Source organism: Phyllobates terribilis, unplaced genomic scaffold (assembly GCF_046119375.1).
Source record: "Phyllobates terribilis strain yellow unplaced genomic scaffold, ASM4611937v1 Scaffold_136__1_contigs__length_4911898, whole genome shotgun sequence".
NCBI lineage: Eukaryota > Metazoa > Chordata > Amphibia > Anura > Dendrobatidae > Phyllobates > Phyllobates terribilis.
The window spans coordinates 4484904-4495557 of NW_027362896.1; positions in this window are offsets into that span (position 1 = coordinate 4484904).

Here is a 10654-nt window from a genome sequence, read left to right on the forward strand (position 1 = left end):
TTATCAGACCTCTACTAGGGGCATACAGGGAATAGAAAAGTAAATCTATACATACCTGTATGTCCCATGGTAGAGGTCTGAATGCAGAGAAATGTAGTTTTATCTCCTTGGTTTTTCACAGGTTTGGTGTCCCCCGGACGCCAAGCTATCCCCGTCCATCTGCTTATTATTCCACCAATTCCCCATCTATGTCCACGTTTACCATATCTCCCCCCCCCTCCCTGTACGTCACAGGTCCCTGTGACGTGCGCTTTTTTCCCTCCCCTCCCTGTGCATGAGCAAAGTGTGGCTCACAGGGAGTGCGCTTTGTTTTCTCCCGGGCCCGTTTGGCTGAGCACAGTGCCGCAGTGTTCTATTGCGCAGGCGCCGGGGAGTCCACAGTGCCTCCCCGGCACCTGCGCAATACAGCACTGTGGCACTGTGCTCAGCCAAACGGGCCCAAGAGGAAACAAAGCGCGCTCCATGTGCCGGGAGGTGAGGGAAGAAAGTGCACATCACAGGGACCTGTGACTTGCGGGGAGGGGGGTAAATATGGTAAACGTGAATATAAGTGGGGAATTGGTGGAATAATAAGCAGATGGGCGGGGATAGCTTGGCGTCCGTGGGACGCCAAGCCTGTGAAAAACCAAGGAGATAAAACTATATATCTCTGCATTCCGACCTCTACCATGGGCCATACAGGTATGTTTAGATTTACTTTTCTATACCCTATATGCCCATAGTAGAGGTCTGATAACTCCAAAGTGGTGACAGATTCCTTTTAACAGGATAAAACATATAAAAATGTTTGTCCACTACTTAGACAACCCCTTTAAACATCAATAATCCCACACAGGGAGCCATTAACATACCAAGAGTGTGAAGAATTAATTATTGGAAAATCGTATTTTGTTGACCATCAAAATTAACTCAGACAGGGAGAATCTATATATGTTATTGACAAATTGTACAAAAACATACAACAAACAGTCATACAATTAAATGAGAAAGGGAAATTACTTTAGAACTTACCATATTTGTTGGACTTTAAGACACACTTTTAGCAAGAAAAAAGTGTATCTTATTGACTTGAGACAGCTTACTGTGACAGTGGCGAACGCTGAGATAGTGTCCTTCCTGATCACTGAGATAAGTTCCCTCTCTCCTTCAGCCTTATGCTTATCTGATTGGTGCAGAGCAGGAGAGAAAGGTACCTGGACCTGCACAGAGGCTGCACATCCTGAGTGAGCAGCTGAAAAACCTTCCACCTGACCAATTACTCCAACCAGAAGCCCCCTCTTTTGGTGGGCATCTACAAAGAGGAGGTAGTGGCAAGCTTAGGAAGCTGACCGAGCACAGCGAGCTATGTGGCCAGGTGACCGAATTGTCCCAACCTGGATTATCCAAATTAATTTGTGGGCTCTGTGTTGGGCAGTGGAGGAGTTCTGTAATCCAGCAGCTGGAACCATGGTCCCTAGGCTGAAGTCCTGTGGAATCACACCGGTGACAGGACTAGACCCTTTTTATAACTGTCAGCTTCCATAGCAGGTCATTGCCCTACAAGAATGGGGGGGGTGGTCATGGCTATTCCTTCATTGTTCAATTGTTTAATTAGACTGCATTATTATCCTCCAAATGATGCAGTCTAGTACACCGCCAGGCGACGATATTCCACCAATTAGCATACAAAAAGGTGCACCGGACAGTCTTGCATGAAACAACGGCTCATGTCCCTTGACTTACTGAACAAAAGAATAGTACCTCTGGCATAATTAAGAGTAGTTCACACCCCTCCACCTACAAGTGGCCAGATTTTAATTTGTCGTCACACACGAGTACACACACCAGTACTACACTTAACACCATCAGTTAAGATTTAATTAGTAGAAAAAATGTTTTTCCTTTTTTCTGCTGTCTAAACTTTCTATGCGTCTTATGATTAGGTGTGCTTTACAGTCTGAAAAATACAGTATATTAGAATTAAAAATATATGCAGTTACTAAATTATTTAATTCAAATAACAATAAAAATCAATATCTAATGTGCAGTTAATATTTCACATTATTATACTGCGGGTGAAATAAGTATTAAACACGTCACCAATTTTCTAAGTAGATATATATCTAAAGGTGCTATTGACAAATTCCCACCAGAATTCCACAAAGGAAGCATCTTGATGGGTAAAACCAGTGAGCTGTCTCAAGACTTTTGCAGCCTTATTATTGCAAAACATACTGATTGCATTGGTAACAGAAGAATTTCTAAACTGCTGAAGGTTTTAGTGAGTACTGTTGAGGCAATTATCCGGTAGTTGAAAGAACATAATTTCACCATAAACCGGCCACAACCAGGTTTTAGACAATTTTAGACAGAGGAGTGAAAATTATCCAAAAAATTGCCCTAAAGAAAGGGTTACCTGAGAGCCACAGAAAGACCTGTAATCAGTAGGTATAATTGTTTCAAAGAAAACTATAAGTAATGCATTCAACCTCCATGGCTTGTATGCACACTTGCCACGCAAGACTCCATTGCTGAACAAAAAGCATGTTCAAGTGCGTTAACGTTTGTTCAACAACATTTAGACAAGAATGTGAAATACTGGAAAAATATAGTCTTGTCAGATGAGACTAAAAATTGAACTCTTTGGATACCATAATACACACCATGTTTGGAGGCCAAAGGGCACTGCATATCACCCTAAAAACACCATACCAATAGTGAAGTTTGGAAGTGGGAACAGCATGATGTGGGGCTGTCAAACGGTAAACTTCATATAATTGAAGGAAGGTGTGAAGACACGGAGTCTTCCGTGGGCAGAACACTACTCGGACAACACAGGGTGATGGTAAACAGTGTGGCAATAATTTATTGAACCATCAGCAATTAATAACATAAGACAGTCCCAGCAAATACACAAGATGGTGCAAAATTACACAGTCTCACCCTTCTGCTGGCCTGCCGGGATTAGAGTCGTGAGATATGTGGCCAGGTGACCTGATTGTCCCAACTTGGATTCTTCACATCATCTCAGAGTTCAGCAATGATCAATGGAACAGTTCTGTATCTTTCCAGCCAGGCCTGTGGTCCCTTAGGCTCTCATCCTGTAATGTCTACCCTGAACAGATGCAGAGACCCCTTTTTGTAGTTCACATTTGTCCTTTCAAGCCATCATTCACAGGTCAAGGGTGTTAGAACCTTGCTGTTAGGTTTTTTTTCCTTTGCTGGTCACATGACCTTGTTGGCCTATTTAATCCTGCTCCGCCCTTCTGGCTTTGCTGGACTTCATTGTATATCTACTTTCTAGCTAGCCTGTGCTCTGTATCTAGCTCTGTTAGTTTGCTTGGTCTACGGACCTCTATGTTCTATCTATTTTGTTTGTTCGTCTGTCTGCTACTATTTCTGTTAGGAGGTGTCCCATATTCCTCCCAGTCCTTAGTACTTGTAGGGATTCCCTCCCCACATCTATAGGTCTCCGTACAGACTAGATTAGGACTTTAGCAGGTCTGATCGCAGGATCAGGTTCCCTGTTACATCGTAGGGATTCAGCTGAGTCCTATAGTAGGGACAGATCTCCTCTCTTTCCTTAGCTTTGGTAGCAGAACATAACAGTAAGTCCAGCCTGCAAATTCTCTAAGGAAAGATTTTTTTTTTTTTGTTCCATCATGGTGTCGGTTCAGGATTTGACTAAACACCTGCAGGGACTCTCTCTGGAAGTGGCCGAGCTCCGTCAGCACGTGAGTAACTGTCCTGGAGCATATTTCTTGAAGCCTAAGGTATGTTTGCCGGATTTATTTTTTGGTGAACATCGAGAATTTTTTTCATTTAAAAATGCTTGCTTATTGTATTTTCGTTTGAGACCCAAGTCCTCTGGGGATGAATCCCAGCGCGTAGGGTTCATAATGTCACTTTTGCGCAAAGAGCCTCAGGAGTGGGCCTTTTCTTTGCAACCTAGTGATATATGCTTCAGATCAGTGGATAGTTTTTTTTCTGCTTTAGGATTATTATATGATGATCCTGACCGTGTGGCATCAGCTGAGACTGAGTTGAGACGTTTAAAACAAGGATCAGGTAATGTGGAAAAATATTGTACTCATTTTCGTCGTTGGTCTACTCAAACAGGGTGGAACGATTCTGCTCTGAAAAGTCTATTTCTTGCTGGACTCAGTGAAAGGGTTAAAGACCTGCTAATTGCTTATCCTACACCTGAGGATTTGCAACAGGCTATGCAATTAGCTATACGGGTGGATAGAAGGCTGCGTGCTAGGGTTAATGAGAGCAAATCCTCTGCTATGTCAGTTTCTGGTTATGATAATGTGTGTACTAACAGTGGTGAACCGATGGAGATTGGATCGGTGGCACCTCGCTCTCAAGAAAAAGACCGTCGTTTTTCGGAAGGCTTGTGTTTCTATTGCGGAAAATCTGGTCATTTGATTAAAGGCTGTGAGCTTCGTATGAAGAAAGAAAAAAAAATGGTCAGTCACGCCCGTATTGCCTGTTTAAATTCCAAGGGTATATTTTTAGCTGCTTCCACGATTGCTCAGGAAAAATTAATGGAATTTCGGGTGTTTGTTGATTGCGGGTCTACACTGAATGTAATTGATGGGGGATTCATGGAAAAACTCAATTTAAAACCTGAACCTTTATCATCCCCCATTGCTGTGGTTTCTGTGGATGGCTCCCCTTTGAAGAATATTACTCTCAAGGTCAGTGAATTTCCTCTCACTATTAATGGTGTTCACCATGAGAAATTGGATTTGGTAGTGTTGAATAACTTGCCTTCTCCAGTAATATTGGGTTTGCCCTGGTTAAAATTTCACAATCCTGTACTGGATTGGTCTACCAGTGAAATTAAATCCTGGAGCCATAAATGTTATGACAAGTGTTGTAACGGGCGTATTGCAGCTTTGGATAGGGGAGAATTGCCTGTTCCTATTCAGGATTTTTGGAGAGTTTTTTCTGAGAAAGAATCGCAGGTTTTGCCTCCCCATAGAGACTATGATTGTTCTATTGAATTTGTCCCTGGAGCGATTCTTCCTAAAAGTCGTTTATTTAACCTTACTATTCCTGAGAGGAAGGCTTTGGAGGAATACATACAGACAAGTTTGGCCGCCGGTCACATTAGGCCCTCTAAGTCTCCTGTGGCGGTTGGATTTTTTTTTGTAAATAAAAAGGACGGCGGTTTACGTCCTTGTCTGGATTTTCGTGAGATTAACAAAATTACTGTACGCAATCCTTACCCACTGCCATTGATTCCTGATCTGTTTAACCAGTTATTGGGGGCCAAGTGGTTCTCTAAAATTGACCTTAAGGGGGCATACAATCTGTTGCGCATGAAGGAGGGTGATGAATGGAAGACTGCTTTTAACACTCCTGTGGGTCATTTTGAGAATCTGGTTATGCCTTTTGGTCTTACTAATGCTCCTGCATTTTTTCAGAATCTGATTAATGACATCCTTAGACCTTTGATCGGTAAAAATGTGGTTGTGTATTTGGATGACATTTTGATTTATTCGCCAGATCTGGAGTCTCATTGGCGGAGCGTGCGTGAGGTATTACAGTTATTAATGGACAATTCGCTTTTTGCTAAGCTGGAGAAATGCGAGTTCGCTGTACAGAGAATTAGTTTTTTGGGCTACATTATCTCCAGCAAAGGTTTTGAGATGGATCCGGTTAAGGTTCAGGCTGTGCAGGAATGGCCTAGGCCTATTGGTTTGAAATCGATACAGAGGTTTTTGGGTTTCGCCAATTACTATAGAAAATTCATAAAAATTTTTTCTAGTATTGTCAAACCTCTGACTGATCTCACCAGGAAAGGTGCTGATGCGGTTCAGTGGTCTTCTGAGGCCATTGAAGCTTTTGTGTATCTCAAGGAGAGGTTCACCTCTGCTCCCATCCTTATGCAGCCTGATGTTACTAGGCCGTTTTTGGTTGAGGTTGATGCTTCCTCTGTGGGGGTTGGCGCAGTATTGTCTCAGGATAACGGGGATGGATTACATCTCTGTGCCTTTTTTTCAAAAAAATTTTCGGAGACTGAATTGAATTACGATATTGGTAATCGGGAATTATTGGCTATTAAACTCGCATTTGAACACTGGCGCCACTTCTTGGAAGGTGCGGAATTTTCCGTTCAGGTTCTTACGGATCATAAAAATCTGATATATCTTGATGCTGCCAAGCGCCTGAATGCCCGTCAGGCTAGGTGGGCACTGTTTTTCTCGCGGTTTAATTTCTCCGTTACTTACATCCCTGGTACTAAGAATGTTAAGGCGGATGCCTTGTCTCGCAGTTTTTCTCCCATAGTCGGTGCTGAGAAAGAGGAAAACATTTTACAAGAAGGTGTTGTGATAGCTGCTTTAGACTCCGTTTTGGAAGATGAGATTCTTAAAGCTCAGGAGAATGCCCCATCTAACACTCCTCATGGGAGGTTGTTTGTGCCTGGGACCTTTAGGAGAGATTTGTTTGTTGAGTGTCACGAATCTCGGTTGGCAGGTCATCCCGGAATCTCTGAGACCAAGAGACTGGTGGGTCGCAGTTTTTGGTGGCCTGGATGGCAGAAGGAAGTCATTAAGTGGGTGCGCCAATGTACTATATGTGCTAGATCTAAGTCTTCACATACTCCTGCTGCGGGGTTACTTTGTCCTTTGGAGGTCCCCAGTGCTCCTTGGACACATTTGGCTATGGACTTTATAACTGACCTTCCCCCCTCTGAGGGTTTTACTGTAATCTGGGTGGTCGTGGACCGTTTTAGCAAGATGTGTCACTTGGTTCCCTTCGTCAAACTGCCCTGCGCTAAAACTCTCGCTAAGGCCTTTGTCAAGGAAATTGTCAGACTTCATGGCGTTCCTACTGACATTGTTTCTGATAGGGGTCCTCAGTTCGTGGCTCGTTTTTGGCGTGCCTTTTGTGACAGGTTGGGAATTCATTTGTCGTTTTCGTCCGGATATCATCCTGAATCTAATGGCCAGACAGAAAGGAAAAACCAGGATGTTGAGCAGTTCTTGCGTTGTTTTGTGGCAGACAATCAAGAGGGGTGGTCTGAGTTTCTGCCACTTGCCGAATTTGCTCTGAACAATCATACATCATCTTCTGCTGGTTGTTCGCCTTTTTTTTGTTGTTTTGGGAGACATCCGTCGTTTGGGTCGTTCTCCAAGTTGGGATCTGCCGTGCCTGAGGAGGAGAATTTTTCCGGTGATTTGGAAAGAGTTTGGACGGATGTGCGTGGTAATCTTCAGGAGGCCAACAGAAAATCTAAAGACTACTTTGATAGGAAACGACAGGAGGTTTTGTTCGCTGTTGGTGACATGGTTTGGTTGTCCTCTAGGAATCTGCGGTTGAGGATTCCTTCTAAGAAATTGGGTCCCAAGTTTGTAGGGCCCTTTAAGGTGCTTCAGGTTGTCAACCAATCTGCTGTTAGGTTGGAGGTTCCTACCTCCTGGAGAATTAATCCGGTCTTTCATGTCTCTCTGTTAAAAAAAAGCTGTTGTGTCGGATGGTGACGCCTCTGCCTCTGTTCCTCCGGTGGTGGAGGACGGGGAATATGAAATTTCTCGCATCCTTGACTCTAGACGGTATAGAGGTAGTTTGCAGTATCTTGTGGCCTGGAAAGGTTTCGGACCCGAGGATAACTCTTGGGTGAGGTCAGATGATGTTTCCGCGTCCAGACTTATCAGAGCGTTTCACAGGAGATTTCCTGATAAGCCTGGTCCTAGGGGATCCGGAGGATCCTCTTAGAAGGGGGGGTACTGTTAGAACCTTGCTGTTAGGTTTTTTTTCCTTTGCTGGTCACATGACCTTGTTGGCCTATTTAATCCTGCTCCGCCCTTCTGGCTTTGCTGGACTTCATTGTATATCTACTTTCTAGCTAGCCTGTGCTCTGTATCTAGCTCTGTTAGTTTGCTTGGTCTACGGACCTCTATGTTCTATCTATTTTGTTTGTTCGTCTGTCTGCTACTATTTCTGTTAGGAGGTGTCCCATATTCCTCCCAGTCCTTAGTACTTGTAGGGATTCCCTCCCCACATCTATAGGTCTCCGTACAGACTAGATTAGGACTTTAGCAGGTCTGATCGCAGGATCAGGTTCCCTGTTACATCGTAGGGATTCAGCTGAGTCCTATAGTAGGGACAGATCTCCTCTCTTTCCTTAGCTTTGGTAGCAGAACATAACAAAGGGTCAGGGATCATGATATTAATTTACGATGCTAGAATATCCACAGCTCATCTCCCCCCCAATGTTGGCTGTAAAACACCCTACAATGGTATTTAACATATCTTAGCAAACATTCATTGTTCAGAGCAGGGCTGTAGAGTCGGAATCGGTGTCCATTTTGGTGGACTAACTCCAACTCCTAAAATATATAATAAATTGGGTACAGCAGTTCAATGCAGTGGGGAATATTTTTTCATAAGAATTTGGGAAAGTTATGAAATGTCCTATAAATGTCTGTCCTATTCCTGATCTAAGGGTCTAGACTTTTACATGAGATGAATCTGTACAGTAAATTTATCACTTAAACATGAGCCATGTATGAGGGAGTAGGAGTCATGGAAATTGAGGAGTCGGAGTCAGAGGTTTGACTTACTGACTCCACAGCCCTGGTTAAGAGTCCCTGTTTGGCAGACGATACATTGTAAAAGCTCATAAAAGATGTAGATAACAGACATTCATCAATCACCAATATCACCTCAAATGATCAGCATTCAGATTTATACAAACAATAGTCTGTAAATTGGGAAGAAGAAGTGAAAGCCAGCACCAAGTACTGTTATAGAGTCTATAATCAGTTGTCATTTAAGTTAAGCTGAGGCACCTCATCCTGTGGAGACCCGATGCTACTCCAAGTGCAAAAAGTGAGTACAACAAGCAACAATACGGAGAAAAACGAGAGCACTCACCAGTCTAAAAAAGCCTCCTTTATTTCATCAGTTAAAAATCCATAGTAGGGGGGTTGGTGGTACGCATTAAAGGACAATGTGTACCATCAACCCCCCTGCTATGGATTTTTAACAGATGAAATAAAGGAGGATTTTTTAGACCGGTGAGTGCTCTCTTGTTTTTCTCTGTATTGTTACTTGTTAAACAATAGTCTGTGTTGAGCAACCAAAGAAGAACACAGGTTAAAAAAAAAGTCAACATAAAATATAGGTATATTGCTCCTGGCCATCAGAAAGTATGTCTGGCATAATTAAGAAAAAAAAGCTGTGTCATCACAGAAGGATGAATGGACAAATGTACTGAGACATTCTTGATAAAAGTCTGCTGCCATCTACCAGGATGCTAAAGCTGAAATAAGGCTATGTTCACACATGTTGGGTTTTGCAGCATATTTTGCTGCAGATTTTTATGCAAATTTTAAGCTGCATTTTGCAATACCAGCAAATTCTATGAGAAACCAGAATTCTCTGTTCACGCATGTTTGTTTTTTTTTTACTGCGTGTTTTGTGACTTGGTTGTGTTTTTGGAAAATAGAGCATGTCACTTCTTTAAGTGTTTTTGCAGCAGAAAATGAACCTATGTTTTTTGCTGCATTTTTGCATTGTTTTTTCAGCAATACAGTGATTCCAAACACACAGCCAAGGAAACTCTCAATTGGTTTCAGATAAAAAATAAAGCTGCTAGAATGACCCAGCCAATCACTTGACCTTAATCCAATAGAAAATTTATGGAAGTAACTAAAACTCAGAGTTCAAAGAAATAGCTCACGGGACCTTCAGGATGTGAATAGTGCTTGTGTGGAAGAATGGGCCAAAATCACACCTGAGCAATGCATGAGACTAGTTTCTCCATACAGAAGACGTATTGAAGCGGTCATCACCTTTTGTACGGAGAATTTAAAAAAATTGCAGACAGCGAGTTCAATACTCTTTCCCTGTCATTTCTCATAACTTAATTTACAGACATCTATGGTTTGATTTCTTTGCCTGTTTGGATTGCATTGGTTGTTACCGTCATCTGCTGAGAATTTCATATCAATAGCACCTTTAGTTGGGTCCGCTAAATATTTGGACAGTGACACAAGTTTTGTCATTTTAGCTGTTTACCAAAACATATTGAAGATACATATGTACAAGAGAGGAGGAATCCAGCAGTGACACATCATTCCAGGTAAGTATATAAAGCTTTACTTGTATTTCACCATTAAAACCACCCAGAAGCAGTAACTGGCTCGTCAGCAAGATAAAATAGGTATCGGGACAGACCTTTGCATTTTGGCAATAAGCCTTATTCATGGTCTGAACATGATACTTCTAGCTCCCTATATATATGATATGTCTATGCACTCTTTGGATGTGACCCATGTCATGGGCTAATTGGAGGTTAATTGTCAGCTGGTACCTAAAATTAAAAACACAAAAAATATATACCCAAAAATACAATATATAGATGATTGGGGTGACAATGATCCCAGTCATCTATTCATGAACATTAGGGATTTTTTACAGAGACAAGAAGTTAGAATCAGAGACAGATTTTCACCTTCCCAGGCTAATATAGTCATGTTCAAATGGGATGAACAATTTTTATATGGAGACTGTAAATTTTCAATCAAGTATCATATGGTACGCCTGTTTTATTGATGACATTTTGATATTCTGGTAGGGTACACGAGAGGAAATAGAGAACTTTGGTCACTACATTAATAACAAGCCTTTCAATTCAAGGTTCACTCATTTTTCT